Source organism: Protopterus annectens, chromosome 3.part0 (assembly GCF_019279795.1).
Source record: "Protopterus annectens isolate FY-2018-M chromosome 3.part0, PAN1.0, whole genome shotgun sequence".
Taxonomy (NCBI): domain Eukaryota; kingdom Metazoa; phylum Chordata; order Ceratodontiformes; family Protopteridae; genus Protopterus; species Protopterus annectens.
The window spans coordinates 444,719,513-444,744,209 of NC_056731.1; positions in this window are offsets into that span (position 1 = coordinate 444,719,513).

Below are 24,697 nucleotides of genomic sequence, written 5' to 3' on the forward strand. Positions count from 1 at the left end.
AAACAACTGTTGACATCAGGGGTGGCCCATGGCAGATCCAGTTAGAAACTGATGAACTTGTTTGGCAAATCCGCACTGGTGCCTATATGTACCCCGGGTTGAACGATCACATCTCTATTAGTTGTTTTTTAAAACACCTTTCTATGAAGAGGTGAATGTAATTCTAAATTCTAAATTTTAAATTTTAATTTTTAACTTTATGAGTACAAGGTTATGAATTTTTGTCTATCAATGTATATATATATATATATATATATATATATATATATATATATATATATATATATATATATATATATATATATATATATATTTATACATATGTTACATTTTTTAACATGGTTTTAATGTTTCTAGTGCTCTATGGGTGTTATATGATTTCCAAAAAGGAGCTTAACTTAATTAAAAATGCTAGGATTGGTATTATTAAGGTGTAACATATGTCATGTTATGTTATTTTACCAGGGGTTGTTACTAGTAGGGGGTAACACAACAGTACTACTTGTTTACGTTTAACTCTATAGCTGACATTTTTACAACACAGTAGTAATTTGTATATGTATAGTGCTGAAGTGAAGCGTATTTAAGCAATTTGCTAATTAATTTAATTAGGCTTAATTGTTTGTCTAATATACACTTGTATATAAAGACAGAGAGTATTGTTCTGTATTTTTTAAGTCTGAAGAAGGAGAGACACTGTGCCCTCCGAAAGCGTTTGCTAATCTAATTGCTTCAATTAAATTGTTTGCCTGGGGATTCCGGTTTCCAGCTCATTTGTTTGTTTTTACTACTGTTTGTTCCTGGCTTGATTTGTGGATTCAGGGATATGTATGTATTTTCTTCTGATGCACAGGGTGCATACCTAATACTTAGTATATGTATAGCTGATGCTATTTTGAAACTTTTACTGATTTCTTACAGCCTTTTTAATGTTGTGATTACTACCTTCAAATCATTGATAAATCAGTGAGCCTTATTGCTCCACCTGTGAGAATGTAGGGATAATTAGACTTTGGACTGCTTTTACTATTGTCTGTATTTTCAATGCATGAGGCATGTTAGCTGATAAATGGCAGAAATCTGTTGACATAAGTCAGTCTCATCACATATTGATGTCATTGCTGGACAACTCAGTTAGGTACTTTTTCAAGTAACAGTGTGCAAGTATCTGCCATTCATTTGTGTTCTTACCCATTTCTTTTCTTGTTCTAGGTTCATCAGTTACCTTGATGATCATGCAGTAGCAACTGTTGTAATTCAGGGCTGACTCTGTCTGATGCTAGCAGCACATAGCCATTAAGTGGTTAAGTGAAGGTTGCGAGCATTGCCTGGCATCAATATTACTATATGCATGTGCATCGGATGAAGGCTTTAGCCCCTTAGGTGCTGAGTGAGTGTGCTATGCATTGCCTCTTGACTTTTGCCACAGTGCAGGGCATATTGTGCATGTCCAAGTCTATCTACACCCACAGCAGCTGGGGTTCCCCCTTTGAGTCCTCTGCTGCGAGTGGCTGTGGTGACCTTGCCAGTGGTGGTGGAATTTGTGCTCCTTCCTGTTGGTATTCCTGTTGTTGCAGCTGTTTCTCAGGATAATGTTTTGTAAGACAGCACAGGCAGTGATAATTTCAGCACAAGTACTGCGATGGTGCAGCCCCCTCCCCCAATGTATCATTGCCTGGTAATCTACCTTTGTGGGCCAGAAGTTCATTTAGCTACCACTTCAAGAGTATACAATACTTTTTTGCAATTTCTGCCTGCATATAGTAAGTCCTAGATGCCATTTCTCTGACCATTCTCTTTTCTCCAATGTAAGATAGTCTCATAGTTGGGATAGGGATGTGTGGAGAGCCCCCTCCTGCAAAAAATAAGTTTAAAGGAGAAGAGTGATATTCAATATACACTCTTCTTTTGCATTTTCAGTCTTTTTTTAATGTGTCAGCACTTAGTGTTATGAGTGCTAACATTTCTTGCTTCACTGTTCTGTAGTTAGACCTATGACTTGATATTGGTCCCGACAGTCCCTCTCCTCCTCCTACCAAGGCTTGTACATCCTTAAAGATAATATTACCCTGCTCAGACTTTGTGTATCTGCTATACAGTACAGTTCATCACAGCAACAAATTGTTGCACTCACTGGAATGCCCTGAGCCCTGAATCTAGAGATAAACTCATGAGTTGCTTGTAGATTCCCTGAATGATCTCATTGACAAGCAGTCACACCATCAACAAGGGTCAGTAAAAATACCACAGAGCAAACATCTGCAAATGCTCTCCTCTGTATGTATTATACCCTTTAAAGGACTAGTAGTGACTCTGCTATGTGTTTGTGTTTGAGGTATTCATTCCATAACTGTTGATATAATTTTGAAAATGTGTAAATATTTTTGTTATTGGGACATATCTAGAGAGATAATTGCAAGCATTAACATCATCGCCATCTTTATCACCATCTTCATCTTCATCATCATGATTACTTTTTTCTTCCCCTGTTTTTCATTGAATGCTTTTCTTATTGTTAAAATGCGTTAGGCAACTTTGAGCCCATAATTATGCATATATCTGTATCATGAATAAGAATTTATATTGTTTGATCTTGTTCATGTATACAATACTGCATTATTTTTGTTGCAATTTGCCTGGGTATTAACTGAATACATAGGTTCATAGGTAGGTACTAGGCTATTGACCCTAGAGCCTATATAAGCCTAGCCAAAAAATGAACCCTGACTTTCGCCACCCATGAAAATTATTTTCCTGTGCCCCTGCCGAGCAGAGTCACAGAAGTGATCCCTGGGGAGAATTTCCCATTTCCCATCCAATCATCAAGATTTTTCTTGAAGAGTGCTAATGAGGAGCTCTGTTTGACATAGATAGGTAGTCTGTTCCAGAGTATGGGAAGTCTCTGGGACAGGAATCTATCCCTCCAGCATGTTCTGTTTATTGTGGTGACAAGGTTTAGGTCCCCAGAGCATGTAGCTCAGAAGGATTGGGATTTCTTTAAGTGGAGCATGTCCAACAGCTCTGGGTTTGACATAGCTTTGTATGTTAGGCAGAGATCGCCCCTGAGTACGTGATATGCGATGGAGTAAAGCTGTAGTTTTTTGAGACGGTCTGCGTAGGACATCTTTTTGAGGCCAGTAATCCTCTTTGTGAGGTATTTCTGTGGTCTTTCCAGTTGTTGTAGATGTCTTGTGAGGTACATACCAAAAGGGGCATTGTACTCTATAATGGGTCTAATGAGTGATGAGTAGAGGGGAACAATGACCTCTTTTTTTCTGGATGAGAATCCTTTTGTGATGAGATGAGCCACGTAGAAGGATTTCCTGACCACTGTGGCGATGTGATTATCAAAGGAGAGACTACTGTCCACCTGTGTCCCAAGGTCTCTTATCACATTTTCGGCATTAAGTAGACTACCAGCTATGTGGTAGTTCATGGGTACAGAGTTTTTAACAAAGGGGATGACAATACACTTTTTGGCATTGAGCTTCAGGCCATAGCTTTGACACGAGGTATCTGTCTCAGTGAGGCCCTTTTGTAGTTTGTCCACACAGGAACGTGTCCAGGACTTGTTAATTTACCAGCTTAACAAAGAAAATAAATAAATAAATAGGCAGGGACTTTAGCTCCTGCCTTGCATCACATGGGACATACTTTTCCAAAAAACATAATACATGAATATGTTTAGTAAATTGTTATAACAGCACTCTGTAATTTTGTTTATTTGAGAAGATATTTCCTTTAGTCAGGAGATATTCGTTTTGCTGACAAGAAACGGAAATTGCACAAAACTTGTGCTGGGCATTGTGTGCTCTCAGTCCTAGTCCGCAGACTCACTTTCCAATCCGGCAGGTTTTTACTTGTGCATCATAATCCTATTCTCCAGAATTTTTTCAATATAATATATTTTTTTAGGCCTTGCAATAAACATAACTAAGCAAAAAAAAATCAGGAAGAAACAAAAAGAATCAAGACTACTTTTACAGAACAATAAAATTAGGGAAAGATGGTCAGTTACCAAATAATGTAATAATAAAGATAGTGGTAAACAGGACATGAGAATAAGTAGTTTTTACTGAAAAGGTACTTAGGGGTGCAACAGATAACACAGCACCTCCTACCACACACACACACACACACACACACACACACACACACACACACACACACACACACACACACACACACACACACACACACACACACACACACACACACACACGCACACGCATACATATACATGCACACACACACACACACACACACACACATATACATACACACACACACACACACACACACACACACACACACACACACACACACAGACACACACACACATTTCTGCTTTCTCTCTTCATAGCTCTGAGGTCTGTATAAAGAAAGAACAGTCTATTATACAGGTTTTCTGATATACATATTGAAGTAGTTACCACCTGGTCTTATTCAAACTTATGCAGATGGCTTTCTGTTTTATGTCCCTTCATCAGATTTAGGAATGATAGGTTGTTCCATGACATCAATAGTAAAAAATAGCTCTGCTAAAGCACTTATGTTGTTTGTATCCTTAACATACTTGTTAGTCCAATAACTTGGAGAGAATTAAGCTGTCTTTCTGGAGTCAGGATCTGGGATGTTGTGAGGACTCTTGGATCCCTACATAATTCCAAGTAAAGTTACACTCTAGTGATGATTCAAATCAGGGTGAATGTTCTTAGGTATTCCATCCAAAGGGTGACGCATAAGGATAGGAGTAACCTTGCGGTAATCTGAGGGATGGAAGACACTCGTCTTGCATAGTATTTTGCCATCATATAGAATGATATCTAGATTCAAAAACATGATAGTTGATTTTAATAATTGACATAGTAGCTTGTGTCATTAAAGGGGGTTCCAGCATTTACCTGCCTATGGTGAGATGAGTGACAAACTCAACTTGTTTTACCAAGGATGGTCTGCACATCCAAGGCTTTAACATTCTGGCTAAGTCATCTGCTGTCCCTACAGTACCTTTTTAGGCACATTCAATTTCTAGGCATTCTGACCCAGCAAATCTTAAATCAGAACACAATAGAACTGGTCCAACTCAAGCCCAGAAGTCTCAATAAGAAGGTACATAAATATGAGGCCTTCCTACATTTTCCTGTGACATGAACACAGACATATATCAGCAGTCACTGAAGTGTGGTTTCAGTACAATGATACCTCTCTCTATTCTATGCATGTATTCAGCAGCTATTAGACTTGCAGAGCTATGGGTAGCTGTAGGAGGATGCCAGCTACTGTCAGAGGCCCCCTCATTTCTTGGCAAATTCCTCAAGATAAAAAAAATCAAACTTTTGAAAATCCAACTCGCTATAAATAAGGTTAACTACAACTTCATTGCCAGCTATAGGTTGCCCTCCATGACTTTCAAAGACCATGATAGCTAATATATCATCCTAACATATCCTAACTGATGTGCCTATAGAGCCTAATAAACCTAATACAGTTATCCTGGGTGATTTTAATTATCTGGCAATAAAGTGGCTTCCCTACAGTACAGCAGAGAAACACGTCCAACACTTCCCTGTTTCCCTGGCTTTCTAAATGCAAGCTACCTACAATAATTATGGAACAACCCAGCTGTGGAACAAAGTATCCTGGACATTCTCATTGCTACTATTTCATTATCTTCTGCAGCTTTGAGGATGTCTTCTTTCCATATAAAATCTGAGCACAAAGATGGAATTTTCTTATATGAAGCTGGTGGCAAGCCTCATTGTAATACTTGCATGTTCAAAAATTCATTGAAATCTAACCTTCTGCATCTTTTTAGTGTCTTCAGTAAATTCCACTTCACTCCTCACAATACCAGCTCAAGCCACAGCCTTTATACCTCTGGGTTCTATTTAAAACGGAGAATCTCCGTTGCTTATTTTAAAGCTGTCTCACTATGTTAAACCCATTTAACATAGTGAGACAGTTTTGAAAAAAGCAACGGAGAAAGCAAAATCTCTGTTGCTTTTTACAAACTGTTTTGCTATGTTAAATGGGTTTAACATAGCGAGACAGCTTTAAAATACGCAACGGAGATCTCCGTTGCTTATTTTAAAGCTGTCTCGCTATGTTAAACCCATTTAACATAGCGAGACAGGTTTTAAAAAAAAGCAACAGAGAAAGCAAGATCTCTGTTGCTTTTTACACACTGTCTTGCTATGTTAAAGGAGTTTAACATAGCGAGACAGCTTTAAAAAAAGCAACGGAGATCTCCGTTGCTTTTTTTAAACCTGTCTCGCTATGTTAAACTCCTTTAACATAGTGAGACAGTGTTTTAAAAAAGACTTATACTAATGGAAAAAGTTTTCCATTAGTATAAGTCGATTTACAACATGCACGCTGACCAATCAGCGTGCACATTTTGGAATATTAATGGGGGGTCATGGTATAATAAAAGCTATTTAAACTGTACAAATAGCAATGTTATCAGAATTATATATTCTTCACAGTGATGATAGTGCATTCATGGCTGCACAAAGCCCAAAATTACATTTTTTTTTTGTTAAACTGTCACTAGCAAATTCTATTATCGTGGAAACTGTACAACCTAGACAAATATTGTTAGAGTACTTTAGTTAATCAAACATATGCTTTCACATGACTGCAAGAAATTCCTCTCTGAGTGCATGTTTTTTGACATAATTAGAGAAATATGAAAACATATGCTTAATTATATAATTAGCAATATAAATAACATTAGATATGTATCAAGATGTGCAACTTACAATGCCAGTGTGAATGACAATATTCTTCAATAACATCTAAGGTTTCAGCTGATGCCATACAATAGTTTGTAAGTCACTTTTTTGAAGTATTTAGTACATATGGAAATATTGCTTATTTTCATATTTACTTAGACCCACCTAGCAGTATCTCTGGTATAGTGTGATATAAATGGAGATTTGATCTAAACCACAAATGGCTGAATCCCATTTGATTAAAAAGGATGTTGTTAGCCTGTAGAAAACGACTGCTGCTTTGGTTTGTAGGAGAGAAACTATAATGCAAACTAGTGTTAATCATTAGTAGTTCCTTTCTAATATGTGCCAGCAGTGTTCAGTGTGTCAGGAACATTTTCTTTCCTCTTGTGTGACTATGGAGTTAGAAAATTTAAGTTAGCAGCCCCACGTGGGCACTGCATGGGGCTTGCATCCTCTATAAAAAAAGCTAATTGTGATATATTTAGTGTATGTGACATTTTCAGTGAAATGAGTTTCAGTGTTTTGCAGTTTCAATTAAATGAGTTTTAGATTAAATGCACCACTGTTTTTTAGATCAAATGAGCTTTCAGAGCAAATGAACAATAATCATACAAGGTATGTTAATAGTTAAGAATTACTGGTTTATAATTCAACTCACTTATATATAATCACACCAAACTGATAGCATCAGTAATCTATGTCTACCATCATCTAAATTTCAGGAAACCATATTACAAAAATATTTTAAAAACAAATATCATTGGAAACCTTATAATAGCAGAAAATTTTAACATTGACCTGATCAGTAAAACAAATTCTCATGGTCATAGGTTCTTAAATTCATACATAGTTACCAGAAATATAGTCCAGGAGACCATTAAGGAGCCTATCCAAGAATCCCATTTACCACAAAGGACATGCTGATGAATTCCTCAAAGTTACTCAGTAGACAAAAAAAGGTTGAGGTTACCAGAGATCCCAAGTACCTAATCTAACAGTTTGTCAAAAATCAGACAACAGAGTTGTATAAGGCCTCAGCATAAGGTTTTATATTTAATTGCATTAACATTAAAATAAAGTGTTTCAGCTTGAAAGACACTATTTCAAGAGATGTCTGTTGTTATAGTGACCAATCCACCTACTGCAAGTTTTTGGAATGTGGGAGGAAACTGGAACACCCAGAGGAAACCCACGTAACCAGAGGGAGGACATGCAGACTCCAGACAGAAGGCACCCCATCAGAGAACCTCTTGCTGTGAGGTGACAACACTAACCCCTGCACCACTGCACCCACCCTCTTCAGTGAATTCAGACTCTTGCTTATTATTGTTATTATGCTCAATTATTAATCTGCATGTCTTTAAGCAGGAGCCTGAATTATAATCTCTTTCCTACTGTTATTCAAGCCACTAATACTGGTGGATAGCAGTCTGACAGAAGTTTCTTTCAGTTTGGTAGTTTAAGGATCTAAGATATTTCACAGCAGCAAGGAGCATCAGTAAGGGAAAAAAGCAATTCGCACCCACCTAAAGTGCAATTTACAAATGATGAATACCCAACATTTCCACTCCCATCATTAAAAATATCTGCAAATTGATAGTGGACGTCAAATGAAACCCATGAAAAGGAGTCAGATAGGCTCTAATTTTGCAAAGCAACAATGAGAAGACTATAAAACATGTGGAAAACAGAAGTATCTCCAAGAAGGGGCTGAAACAGGGAACCCATATGAACGGTTAAGGAAGCGGGGGGGGGGGGCATCCATGTATGTTTATAATAATGAACTGTCAATAACTGATGGAATGAAATCATCCAAAGCTCTGTTTTACTTGCAAGGGATGACATATTTTCTCATTGCTTGGTAATCTACATTGTGGGTCAATAGTTTATTTAGCTACCACTTCCAGAGTATTTATCATTTTTTTGCAATTTCTTCTTCTGACCTCAGGTTGAAATACCCCAGCCTTCTACCCACAACTTGAATTTCACACTATGCACAGATTTTTGTTCAATACCATACCTCTCTATGAAGCTCATGAAAGGTTATGCTCCGAGCCATGCCCTCAGAAAGATGTATTTATTTAAAATGAATGATAATCTTAAATATAAAACTTATTCCCTTCAAAAAAATTGTACTATACTCAGTTTATGATTCTGAATGAAGCCTGTATCACTCCAATAAGAAGAGTGCTGATCCCTATTTAATGTCTTTTCATTATGTGATAAATCTAATACTGATTGAATCCACATATTATGGACTTGTATATACACTAAAAATATGGTCAGTGCTGCAACAACAAATAGATAAGAACTTCTCAAATTTCAATGCTATTTCTTGGCAATTTGCACTCTTACATTTTCACAAGAAAATGTTTGCATAATACAGTTGTAAGCTCTCCTTGTAATATTTACTAAGGTTAAATTCTATGTAGCAAAAATGGTGCTCGTTATCATCTATAAACTGGGATGAATTTGTTAAAGTAATGGACATACACCATAGAGCTATTAAACTGGTATCCAACCATAGATCTGATTCACAAAAGTTTGTGAAGGCCTGGGATATAGTACTAACCACTTTAATTTAAAAGAAATTTTGAGGAATTTTGTTAAGAGTTTTTCCAAACACAAGAGGAAAATGTGCTGAGAAAATAAGTTTTATTTGTTTTGTATATAGAGTATAAAGTTTTTGTAGTGTTTTTCTTTCAATTAGTCATGTTTTATATATGACAAACAAAGAGTTCACCACCAGCCAACCAAGTAAATGCTCCATAGCTACGTTCTCTATAAACAAATGCCAACAATGGTAAAAACGGAGAAAAAGCAGGAAAATCTGATAAAAAATTCTATTTTATTCTCCAACAAATAAAACGGATGAGTGCGCTTTCGCTTACAAAGCTTCATCAGATCCATATTAAATAGCCTTCCCATGGGACATTTATACCTAAATTCAAAAAACTTATGGCCAATCAGGCTTTCATATCAATTACTACTTCAGAACAATGTATATTTAGTGACATCTTTTAAAAACATTTACACATTATAAACAACTTTATTATATAAGTCTCCTTACAAAAATAGTAGAGGATATATACAAATATAGAAAGAACATGTGTATATACTAAAACTATAAATAACTATATGTAAAAAATAATATAAACATACACCTACATCTATAACTAAATCAAACAAATAAAAAGCTGATGCCCTAATATATATGTAATATTGAATTACTGAATGAATAGGGTGTTGTAAATTTCATGTAAATATCAAACTATATATATATATATATATATATATATATATATATATATATATATATATATATGTATATATACAGCTCTCTATGCATCCTATAAAGACCATGTGTATACTAATTTAGTATTGGATAGAAGGAAACATTCATGGTATTCCATAACTGGGTTATCTTAGGAGAATATATGTAAAAATGTGCACAATGAATGTTAAAGTCATCTTTTCAAAACTATCTAATATTATGACGTTTCCTTAATGATGGCTTTATAGATGCCCTTTCATTAAGTCCCATCCCTCTATCAGACCTCAATATTATAATCCAATTATTCTCCCTAAACTCAGTATGGTTCCTAATATCTCCTTCACGTATACTGGGAGAAATGACTTCTAGGGCTCTAAAAAGAAAAGTATGACTTCCGTCATGTTGTTTGATATGTTTGGCTAATGCATTGTGTTTCAGTTGTTTCCTGATGTGGTACACATGCTCACGTATTCTATCCCTGAACGGTCAATTAGTTTTTCCGACGTAAAAGGAAGAACAATTCTGGCATACCGCCAGATAGACAAGATTAGATGTCATACAATCAGCTCTGGCTGATGTCCTAAATTCTCTACATAAATGAGGATAAAAAAAACTATTATTAATGTCTATGTACATAAAAAAATTACATTGCCCACATGGTCTAGTATATTCTTCATCAGAGTGTACTTCCTTGTTCCTAGGGTAACAGAGCATCCTCTTTAAATTCATCTTGTTTCAACATAGGAAATGTGGTCTATCACCCACAATCTCCCTTATATCTCCATCCACTTGTAAGATTGACCAATTCTTAGAAATAATATTATTAAGTTCCAGTCTATCACTAGTATAAAATATTGGAATCTTGACGAAGGATGATCTATGAGATATCTCATCTCTGTGCAAATTCAAATTCGGCCCAAAATATGGTGCAGCTGTATCCTCCCTATGGCTAGTTGCTAATGCCAAATGTTGATCAATCTCATCTTCCTTATATCCTCTAGCCAATATTTTCAACCTTAGGCTAGCTAGTTCTTCCATAAAACCTACTTCAGAGGGATTTAGCCTGGACGCCCTCATTCCTTGGCCTTTAATGATATTCCTAAATACATACGTTGGATGCATGCTAGATCTCATTAATAAACTGTTCTGATAGCATGACTTATGGTATACACCAGTATTGAATAGTCCATTAGATAGCCTCTCTATATATAGATCCAGATAGTCTATTCTAGAGCTGGAGCTCTTCATGGTAAACTTAAGATACTCTGTTAAGTCATTCATTGTCACAAAGAGAGTGTTCAGTTCATCTCCCCTCCCTTTCCATAAAATGAAAAGGTCATCAACAAAACGTCGATAAAAGACCACATGTGCCTTAAATTCTTCAACCAAAAACAAAGTAGTCTCTTCCCAATGTGCCAAAAACATATTTTTTTAAGTATTGGCACATGGGGTCCCCATAGCCACACCATCTTGTTGTCTATAGATGGTGTCATGAAATATGAATAAATTGTTTTCTAAGACCAGTTCTAGAAAGTGTGTTAACAGATCTATCTGTATTATAGTGAAGTCACTATTATTCTTTAAATAATCTGAGATATACTGAATGCCTATGTTGTTAGGAATGATAGTAAATAGAGTTTGTATGCATATTAGGGCATCAGCTTTTTATTTGTTTGATTTAGTTATAGATGTAGGCGTATGTTTATATTATTTTTAACATATAGTTATTTATAGTTTTAGTATATACACATATATACATGTTCTTTATATATTTGTATATATCCTCTACTATTTTTGTAAGGAGACTTATATAATAAAGTAGTTTATAATGTGTAAATGTTTTTAAAAGATGTCACTAAATATACATTGATCTGAAGTAGTAATTGATATGAAAGCCTGATTGGCCATAAGTTTTTTGAATTTAGGTATAAATGTCCCATGGGAAGGCTATTTAATATGGATCTGATGAAGCTTTGTAAGCGAAAGCGCGCTCATCCGTTTTATTTGTTGGAGAATAAAACAGAATTTTTTTATCAGATTTTCCTGCTTTTGCTCCGTTTTTACCATTGGTTGTATTTGTTTATAGAGAATGTAGCTACAGAGCATTTACTTGGTTGGCTGTTGGTGAACTCTTTGTTTCTGATTATTCTACTTTCATTTTTTGCTGCTGCCACCTGGAGCGGGAATATGCAGATGACTGCATGCGTCGAACTTGACTACAATCCTGAAAAAAGGGATAGAAATGATGTTTTGCAATGGAGGTTCTCCCAGTACTTAGATTGTATGAAAAGTGTTTCCTGGCAATGTGACTTGTCTCTCACTTCTGACGACATCGACAGTGCGTCCATTGACTTGGACAGGATGCAGAAATAGTTCGATGAACTGGAGAAAGATTTCTTTCAGCTTAAATGGCTCCAGACACAGAGGTTGCATTCCCAGCATTGTCTGGATAAGAAAATAATACCGAGGGGGCTACGGGTTTTTAATATGCCAAGCCAAGGAGCACGCTACCCGGATTTACTCACCCGTTGGCAGCAAATCAATCTAGAGGTGAGTCGGAAATATCTACAGCTACTTATAGACTTTTTTTAGACCTGAAGAGGTGCATCTTATAGAATCTATAAAAAACAATAAACAGTTTATCTTTGACAAGTTTACACATGCAGCAGTACAACCGTTGTTTAAGAGCCTGCTTGATGGTGTAGCAGCTTATGAACATAAACTTTTACATCAGAAGAAGAATAAAGTCTTGAGAGACACCAATGATTTTAAACTGGGTCATGTATTCATGTGGCCCAGACATGGACAAAATATGACTGTGGAGAATGCAGCAAATACTTCTAGATTTAGCAATAATGCTTTTATCTCTAGGGACAATGCTGAACTGAATACAAACAGTAATATTGTCTGTGTTGAAAGTGTAAGCAATGTGAATAATGATAATGCTCATCAAACTGTGTTTTTAGACGGGCAGGAAACGTTGATTACAATGGACAATGCTGTAACTGAATCAGATATACATCTAGGACAAAGTGATACAATACAAGTGAATGATACAAATATAGGTCATGATCAGGCTGTGGGTAATTTATATCCTGAGGTACATATAATTAAAAATCAATCTGCTTCTAAAATAGATAATATGCAAGCAGCTGTGAGGCCTAAGACCTCTTTTAGTAATAGATCCACTGAGTGCTCTTCTGGCACAGGTGATGGTGTTTCTTTTCCCTTACCTGTCCATATAGACAGGGGTCCGCGACGGACACGCTCAATGAGTCGCGGCCGACAGAAAAGAAAACATTCAGGTGAGTGTATGCCACACGAGACCCTCAAGAAAATGTGGGGGAGGGGCAACAGTCGTTAGTTTGTAATATCTCATCATACACACTTTCAGTTGATGAGGAAAGTTTATTAAATAAAGGGTTGAATTTTATACCCAAGAGTCAAAGTAATCTCACAGATACTGTTACTGACTTAAAAATCTTTTGTAGAAATGTCATGTTAAAATTAATATATAAACACACACTAAGTGATGAGAATGTGCATTCGTTTAAGTTTAGGAATTTAAGTCATTATGTTCCACTGAATCATCCATTGGTTGATGCCTACTTGAAACTGACGGAAGAAGAATTATTTAAGTACTATGATGATAGGGCTTCACATAAAAGACATTATGGAGCAGATAATTTGAATTGGAGTGAGAGACAGTGTTTAAAACATTTACAGTCAGAGACCTCGATTATAATTAGACCAGCTGATAAAGGAGGTAGAATAGTGATCATGGATATTGATAAGTATACCATCTCCATGAACAATCTCTTAGGAGATAAATTTTATAAGATCATCTCTAAGGAAGAAGTACATTCAGTTATTCGATATGTCATGGACACTTTATTAGATATTTATCACAGTGGTATCATAACGAAAGAAATCTTTGACTATCTTATAGTTAAGAATCCTCTTATACCACAGATTCATGGGCTTCCTAAAATTCACAAGAATGTATATGATCCACCCATGCGACTTATAATTGCTGAAGGTGGTTGGGTAACAGAGCATCTATCTGTTTATGTGGAAAAACATCTATGACCTATACTAGACAAGAGTAGACATGTCTTGCAGGATACTAAATCATTTCTTGTAGACTTTTATGAATGTCTAAGAAATGTGACAGTTATGGAAGAACTTATTCTGGTCACGTTGGACATACAATCTCTATTTACTATCATTCCTAACAACATAGGCATTCAGTATATCTCAGATTATTTAAAGAATAATAGTGACTTCACTATAATACAGATAGATCTGTTAACACACTTTTTAGAATTGGTCTTAGAAAACAATTTATTCATATTTCATGACACCATCTATAGACAACAAGATGGTGTGGCTATGGGGACCCCATGTGCCAATACTTATGCAAATATGTTTTTGGCACATTGGGAAGAGACTACTTTGTTTTTGGTTGAAGAATTTAAGGCACATGTGATCTTTTATCGACGTTTTGTTGATGACCTTTTCATTTTATGGAAAGGGAGGGGAGATGAACTGGACACTCTCTTTGTGAAAATGAATAACTTAACAGATTATCTTAAGTTTACCATGAAGAGCTCCAGCTCTAGAATAGACTATCTGGATCAATATGTAGAGAGGCTATCTAATGGACTATTCAATACTGGTGTATACCGTATGTCATGCTATCGGAACAGTTTATTAATGAGATCTAGCATGCATCCAACATATGTATTTAGGAATATCATTAAAGGCCAAGGAATAAGGGCGTCCAGGCTAAATCCTTCTGAAGTAGGTTTTATGGAAGAACAAGCTAGCCTAAGGCTGAAGTTATTGGATAGAGGATATATGGAAGATGAGATTGATCAACATTTGGCATTAGCAACTAGCCATAGGGTGGATACAGCTGCACCATATTTCAGGCCGAATTTGAATTTGCACAGAGATGAGATATCTCATAGATCATCCCTCGTCAAGATTCCAATATTTTATACTAGTGATAGACTGGAACTTAATAATATTATTTCTAGGAATTGGTCAATCTTACAAGTGGATGGAGATATAAGGGAGATTGTAGGTGATAGACCATATTTCCTATATCGAAACAAGATGAATTTAAAGAGGATGCTCTGTTACCCTAAGAACAAGGAAGTACACTCTGATGAAGAATATACTAGACCATGTGGGCAATGTAATTTTTGTATGTACATAGACATTAATAATAGTTTTTTTTCATCCTGATTTATGTAGAGAATTTAGGACATCAGCCAGAGCTGATTGTATGACATCTAATCTTGTCTATCTGGCAGTATGCCAGAATTGTTCTTCCTTTTATGTCAGAAAAACTAATAGACCATTCAGGGATAGAATAGGTGAGCATGTGTACCACATCAGGAAACAACTGGAACACAATGCATTAGCCAAACATATCAAACAACATGACGAAAGTCATACTTTTCTTTTTAGAGCCCTAGAAGTAATTTCTCCCAGTATATGTGAAGGAGATATTAGGAACCATACTGAGTTTAGGGAGAATAATTGGATTATAATATTGAGGTCTGATAGACGGATGGGACTTAATGAAAGGGCATCTATAAAACCATCATTAAGGAAACGTCATAATATTAGATAGTTTTGAAAAGATGACTTTAACATTCATTGTACACATTTTTACATATATTCTCCTAAGATAACCCAGTTACGGAATACCATGAATGTTTCCTTCTATCCAATATTAAATTAGTATACACATGGTCTTTATAGGATGCATAGAGAGCTGTATATATATATATATATATATATATATATATTGATATTTACATGAAATTTACAACACCCTATTCATTCAGTAATTCAATATTACATATATATTAGGGCATCAGCTTTTTATTTGTTTGATTTAGTTATAGATGTAGGTGTATGTTTATATTATTTTTAACATATAGTTATTTATAATTTTAGTATATACACATATATACATGTTCTTTATATATTTGTATATATCCTCTACTATTTTTGTAAGGAGACTTATATAATAAAGGTGTTTATAATGTGTAAATGTTTTTAAAAGATGTCACTAAATATACATTGTTCTGAAGTAGTAATTGATATGAAAGCCTGATTGGCCATAAGTTTTTTGAATTTAGGTATAAATGTCCCATGGGAAGGCCATTTAATATGGATCTGATGAAGCTTTGTAAGAGAAATCACGCTCATCGATTTTATTTGTTGGAGAATAAAATATAATTTTTTATCAGATTTTCCTGCTTTTGCTCCGTTTTTACCATTGCTGGTATATGTTTTATATATGGTTTAATTTTATATATGGTTTAATTTTCGACAATTTGAAAAAAAAATAAAATTAATTTTTAGAGAAAAAAGAAAGCTGCATTTAGCAAGTTTCTGTATTATAAATACTGCAAAATATGTAGTTGCCGTTATACATTTTTCATGAAGTATGAGGCAATGGTGACGGGATAGGAAAACTGATTAAATAATGAAGCATGTTATTTCTTTCTTATTTTAGAATGGTGATACCCTTGTAAATCAATTTTTAAGCTCTGTAATCTGCAATGTGTTTGATTTCCATGGCATAAAACTGTGTGTAGCCTTTAGGCCTCTTTCTCTGTGAATCGCAATGAGATGAAAGGCAAAATGCATGACACCTTCTGCTATTTCTAGGGATGGAAGTAAACGGTTTGCATGTAATGAAGTCATACAAGGTTTGGAGACAGGAAAACTATGACCCAAATAAACTGCAATTACAGTGTACTTCAACTGACAGCTGTTCAGAGAATTGTAAAAGGAAGTAGACATGAACAGATGATCAGTTAGCAGAATATATCCTGTTTACTGTTATTTAGACCTTTTCTATTATTTTTTCTGTGGGATCATAAGATCATAGGAGATGCATGATAATTGACCATTGACATGTTACCAGTATTTAAATTTCTGCTATTATAAGGGTAAAGCACATTAGTCCTAGATTAAATTTAAGGGTACCTATCCAATTATCCATGCTTAAACTCAAGTATGATAGGGTACCTTCTGTTTAACTCGCAGAGGAAGTTTGTCCCAGAGGTTGAATAGGTGTCAGGTAATAAATTTGTCTCTCCAGGACATTTTATTTATGTACAGGTGGAGATTTAACTCCCAGATTCTTTTGTGGAACTATTTGACTTGTGAAGATGGAGGAGCTCAAGGAGGATTGGGTTTCTAATGGTGCAGAACACAAAACATTGATCACCAGGCAAGAGCCTGTAAGAAAATAAGTAAAGGGATAGCAGTTCAATCTTTTCATTGTAACAAATGGAGTTTAGGCCAGCAATTTTTTTGTTAGGAACCCCTGTGTATTTCCAGTTGCTCAATACATCCAGAAAGGGAGTCATGCTCAATTACTGGTCTAATTAGAGCTGCATAAAGAAAGATTACAACTTCTTTTGACATAGTCAATATCCCTTGAGATATTAGTTGTACTAATCAGAAGAATTCTATAACTACTGCTCCTACATGGTTGCCAAAGAAGAGGGAAATGACAACTCACATTTCAATTTCCCAGATTACATTATCATTTTGGAGTTGGGTATTTGCTATACTACATTGAAGGAGAGAGCTGTTTATTAAAATGTGGCTACTTTTTTGCATTTCATTTTAACCTTTTCCATGCACCACTTGTTTATGATGGATAGTTCCTGCTATAATGAATTGGTATAATAAGAATATTATTTAATAAGATCCTGTTTTAGTCATCACTAAACTTAGTTAATAAATATCCTTAATCTCAGTCTCGAGATTGTAGAATTAGATGCCAAAAAGGAGGTTCCAGCACTGAGCCGCATAGTACATCATTAGTTACCTTCATACTTTATGATGGGTTCTGTCTTAAAGCAAGTTAGCCATTCACCTCATAACATATTGATCTGCTTTTAAGGCATTTAGCTTGTTAATGATGCCAGCACTATGCAGTATAGTGGCAAATATTTTATCCAAATCCAAATAAGTTATGTGAGCAGAATGGTCACTGTCAACAGACTGTGTGACCTTCTTAAAGAAATTAACTAAACTGAATAGGCAAGATTTCCCTTTAGCAAAGGCAAACTCATTAGACTGATAAGGTTTTGATATCATAGTTTATGAGGTCAGACATGATGTTTTCCAATGCTTTGCAAATAAGACCAGTCAGGCTAATGGGTCTTCTATAATTTTCTGGGTCAGTAGTAGGGCCACATTAGTGTAGATGCATCACCATTCATGGACAAATCCTGTAGCTAAATTCAGGTTAAACAATTTAAGAAGAGGCTGTACAAGGGCATGTTTGGTGCTGCTAGGCACCCACACAGCTTATTAGGTCTCATGGAAGTACTGCAGTAGGTTTGGTTGCAGAGGACACATTCAGTAGATGTTCATTTGTGATATTAGAAGTTCTAAAGGATTCAAGAAGTCTGAAACTAAAATAGTTATTTCAGAGGTAAAGTTTACACTAAATTTGTCTGCTAGTATACTTGCTTTATCTAATTGGTCTAAGCAGGTGGTATCATTTTCTATAAGTTCTGAACACAGTTGGGTGTTGTTTTTTAGTTTCCTAATGTAACTACAGGAGGATTTATAATTATCATTCACTTCAGAAGCTAATTTAAGTTCATAATTTGTCTTACTAGTCCTGATCGTAGCTTTTAGTTCCTTACTGATATTCTTGATGCAATCTTTAAAACAAGGAATTTTAGATCTATTGTATGATTTAAGAATACTTTTTATCTTATTATACAATTTATTTAAGCTGGTAGACCACCAGATTGTTTTTTCTTAAACTTCCATTATGCTTTGCTCTAGCAAGGACATTCAGGTCAGGGCACTTATCTATGTAGGAGTAAAACTCCTTTGCATATATATGTGTCAGTGTCATGCATAGTTCTCAAATGTGCCTAAGATGTAAGGATAACCATACTTTTGGCTTAATTTTTTATCTGTCTCTCCTAAAACTGGATATTGATTTGTGAAATTCTAAGTTAACAGTATAAGTATTTCCAAACGGCCATATTTAGGCACCTTTTCTCTATTTATTTGTTTATTTTTTGCTTTGCCCTTAATTCTGTACATACAGGGTTATACAAGGTTCAGAGTTCTGGTCATATCTGGTGATGTTACAAGTGAATTTGCATAGCTCAATGCAGAGTTTGAAGAGAGTTATCTATTTGATGTCACTTATTAAATAACTTGTTAAACAGGTAAGTAAAGTTTTCCCTACAAACCTGCAGACTTCTTCAGCTTTGACTAGAGCCATAAGGACACGGACTAAGGTAACAGACATGGGCAATCTTTTTTAGAATAGCTAGATAATTAGCAAGTTTTTGTGAGGTGGAAAAAACCAAACTACCCAGAAAAAAAAAACATGGACATATGTCAAACATGCAGATTCTCTATGGAAAATCATCAGAGATAATGACAGAATCCTGTGAAACAGTGACAATAACCAGTGTGCGTTTCCAGGATGAGCTGCACTGGATGTCCATTTAATAGACATTTGCAGCAACTTCACTTGCACCTGGTCTTAAAATCTTTCTGTCCAAAATACAAGAGACTAAAACATCTCTCTCTCAGATATATGACTAACCTCTAGAACATTCTGTGAAAACTTAATGAACTTGGCATCCCACCTGTTAAAATTATATAGAGTCATAAGGCATACAATACAGGAATGCTTAATTCTTCTTTCCCTGTGACACTGTATTGGGCTCCTTCTGAAATTCTAAGAGTCACAATGTACAGTCATTAGAACAGTAAGCAAATATGGGCAATATATACTAAGTATGAGGTTGTGGTACTTCAAGTATTATCCCTACTCCAACAAACATTGATTTCCGAGTTAGTAAATATAAGTAGGAGGGGTGTGAGGGTGGTAGCAGTAGGGAGAAGTTTTACATGAGTCTGCTTTCATTTCATTACAGTAAGGATTGAGATTTACTGTAGTTCTTTAGTACAATGTGCACTACATTTTTCAAACATAAGGGTTTTAGACATTTGAAGGCGTGCCCACTCTCTCATAACCAGAGTGGAGCATTGCAGATGAAATTCGCTCATAGATCCCTTCTTACAGTGGGTAGATGTTTAAAGTGGTAAAGTTAGTCTCCTCCTCCTTCTCCCCTCCCTACCACAATGGAGTTGTCAGTAAGAGAGAAAAAAAGTGTGCCTGTAAATAATGCCCCAGAAGTTTTCCATATTGCCAACTCAGCGAATAGGTGCTTCAGTAAATTTGGAATAACTTACTGTATTTCTCAAAGAAACTGATAGTATTCAGTACATATATCCCTTCCTTCATTATAAAATCATTCAAATATTTTGTTACAGTAAAAGCCTCAGCCAAAACAGTTTTGTCTGTAGATAGAGGAGCAGGGATCCACTTACCTGTGAAGATGGGATTATTTTCTTACAATAAACGCGTGCCATGGAAATACTTATTGATTATCTAGGTATTACACTTTACCCCCAGCCAAATGGATGTAACAGGACTGGTTATTTAAATATTATAAATCAGTATTTCATCACTGATATTCAAAGTGTTTTTTTTAATCTTATATTTTAATTATATGGCAGTGTTTTGTCTCTTCTTGCACACTTTCATGTCATTAAGTTACAACATAAGCAATAACAAATCATTAACAAAAAAGAAACTGCACTTACAATGTTTAATTATCTGTTTCATGACTGCTTCTCCACTAGGATATGTGTGATTATGCACTGGAAAGAAAGCCTAAGGCTGCACAGAAAGATATGACTAAATAATCTGGATATGTGTCAAACAAGTGCAAGAAATATAAGAATGGTAATGTATCTGATTTTGTTTTCCCCCTTGAGTTCCTGGCAGTATTTTTGTAAAAATGGTGTAGAACCAATTTTTATTTCTCTGTAGGACAAAATACAACTTGGAATTGCATCTGAAGATAAAATTAATAAATACTACTGTGAAACTGAATAATTAGTAGTCATGGCATTACAGAACCTGGTATCTGTGAGGAGAAAAATAGAAAGTTAATGTAGTTTGCTAATGCATCTGTGTGGAAGAGTAATCATAATGGCAAACTGACATTCATGCAGAATCTCGTTTTACGCTACACAGTTTTGCACTGTATGGCTTGAATTGCTCATTGACTTCACCAGTTTGTGTTTACTGAATAAATTAACAAATTGCTGCAGTGAAATAACTGAGACTGTCACTATGCTGTCTGGTCAGCAGAGCTGGTTGAAACATGTAGCAGTAGCTAATGATACAGAAGAATACCTACATTCACTCATTCCCCATGTCCTAGTCAGAAGTATATTAAACTCCCCCAAACACCACCTCCTCTTATTTGCTATGTTCCCAGTAACAGCTGTATGTATGTATCTATGCGTGTGTGTATGTATTATGGATCTACTTTTCCTTATCGAATTTACGTTTCTCGAAATCTCAATTAAGCGAGCCCAGTTTAGCGAAAATGCACTAGTCAGAAAGCTCACTCTGCTGAACTGCAAAACACTGAACAAATAGCTAATTACAATGTACAAACAAAACAACAAATATTCTCTAACATTTTTGGAGGGGGCAAGCCCCCCTGCACCCCACACCTCCCGCAAATTATATATACCAACTACGACATCGCACTACAGTGCAACAAGCTCCACTTCAAAGTTACCAGCACTGTCGAAATAGATATCCAAATCCTGAATATTGTTAAACCTACTGGCATATCCGGCATGCCACAGAACTGCAATGGTGGCTGAGAAGGTACAAACACACTGTGCACTCATATGTCTTGTACCACCAGCATTACGTTTACTGTTTCACTAAACTGACCTTCAAAATATTGAGCCTTTGGACTAGTGCATTTTTAGTATACTGGGATCGCTTAACTGTAATTCGGAAAAATGTAAATTCAATAAAGAAAAGTAGATATATATGGGTCTACTTTAAATCATGGATGTGAACACTTGCCCAACGTGGGGAAATATGCCGTTTTCCCCACTGTAGTGCAATCCTGGAGTTGGCATATATAGTTAGTGGGAGTGTGGGGGGCAGAGGGTTTCAGATGATATGGTCTGTTTTGTGTGGTTTTGGGCAAGTGTTTACTTGCCCTGGGAAAAAGTACATAGTTCAGGATTTTTAGTTTTGTTATTTTTGTCTCACGAAAATAACGTTTGTGATTTGGGGTTTTCGTTATATCAAAGCACACACACACAAACACACACACACACACGTGTGTATATATATATATATATATATATATATATATATATATATATATATATATATATATATATATATATATATATATATATATATATATGGGTCTACTTTGATTCACTGAAAACTCATTTCACTGAATTTCAATTCACCCTCAAACAATCACTGAAAACTCATTTCACTGAATGCAAATACTGTTGTGCAAATAAAATGTATATGGTCTTTTTCCCACTGTAGTGAGATCCTGGAGTTAGTATATATAGTAACGGGGGTGGGGGGGCACAGCACTCCACTTTGGGGGGTGTGGGGGTGTAGTTATAAGTTTTAGACGTTATGGGTTTTAGATGTTATGGTCTCGATGTTCTGAGCTTAGACATTATGGCCATTCGATGTTTTGAAGGGGCTCCATATATATATATATATATATATATATATATATATATATATATGTGATTTACACAAAACATTAATGGATGGGATAGTCGAACATACTTATGCAAATGCTATAGTGCATTCACATAAGTGTATTCGACTATCTGCACGGAGATCGCAGTACAGTGGAAATTGGAAATTCATGCATATCCCCACTGTAGTGCGATCTCGGAGTTAGAATATATTTGTAGGGGGTGTGTGGGGGGAGCAGGCCCCCACAGGGGGGTGCAGGGGGGCTTGCCCCCTGCAAAAACGTGATTTGTCATATAGGAGTCTGATTTACATCAGCTCCTATACGGCTATCACATGATGGTTTCAGCCACAATGTCAACTCAAATGTGATGATCATTTGGGTCGACATTGTGGCAGGTTGGAATGTGTGTTTTGTTTACTATTTGTTGTTTCAAACAGCAAATGTTTTGCCGTTTGAACAAACAATAGTAAACCTATATATATATATATATATATATATATATATATATATATATATATATATATATATATATATATATATATATATATATATATATATGGTTCTAGGTTATAACACCGACAGCACACAACATCGACAATGACATCACCGACACCACATCATCGACAGCTCACAAACACGACACCACACACACTCAACACATCATCACAACAACCAATAAACAAAACAAATTCCCTGACCAAAACCACACACACAACACAAGCACACCTAAATCCTAACAAACAAACACTAAACCTTACATACACAACTATCCACTACCCTAACCGAAACCCTAACCCTAAGGTCCGTCACTATCGCACACTAACCTAACCCGCTCCCTGACCCTAACTCACTTAACCCACCCCTAACCCAAACAAATTCACTACTGCACCCTTACCTAACCTGCGCCCTAACCCTAACTCACTTAACCCGCCCCTAACCCAAAACATTCACTACTGCACCCTTACCTAACTCGCGCCCTAACCCTAACTCATTTAACCCGCCCCTAACCCAAAACATTCACTACTGCACCCTTACCTGACTCGCGCCCTAACCCTAACTCACTTAACCCACCCCTACCCCTATAGACCGCCAACATCGCACACTTACCTTACTCGCACCCTAACGTCCATCACTACCGCATACTTACACATCCTTTCCCCATCTCGGTGTTCTCCGCGTTGGTGTTTTCATCCATCGATCTTCTCGCGTCGGTGATTTCGCTGTCGGTCTTCTCATCTGTCGACGTTGTAACCTAGACCCATATATATATATATATATATATATATATATATATATATATATATATATAAACCCATAACATCTAAAATCATGACATCGGAACCATAACATCTAAAACCCAAAACATCTAAAACCCATAACATCGAACTTCATAACATCTAAAATGTGTATCATAAAATTCAACACTACAAATCACGTGAAAATAACACCCCCTCCACGTATAATGACACCAAACTAACAAACACACTTTTTACTATGTTTCTACAGGGGGGCAAGCCCCACTACACCACCCACACCATTCATTTCCTAACCCCACTGTATCACGATCACCATAAAGAATGTACACATAATCTCCGTGATTCATGAAGCTCGGCGCAAGGACGGCGTTAGCCTTGCACCGACCGTGAGGTGTAGAGATGGCACAGCAGCACCATATGCATATTAATGAAGTCGCGCTGCCACACCGTCCACATGCACATGAAACGTGTGCAAGTGCAGGGGCATGTTTAAGCGCTGCAAGGAAGCGTTAACATGTCGGCTACAGTCACGCAACCTAAAATGCTGACTAGTACAGCCTGCCTCTAATAGTAATCATGCCTGTCAGTGTCCGTGGATACTGAAATGTATGCAAAGCATACATGAGAGTTCCGCAAACACCAAAATAAAATCACAGGAGTAAACACAAAAGCACGTAGCTGAATTTTGAGCCCCCATCCCTCGAACAATGACATTTAAAGCCCCATGTCGGGATTTCATTGTAGTGTTGATTTTTATACCAAGTGGAAGTGAAATGCAGTGTGCTTGCACGC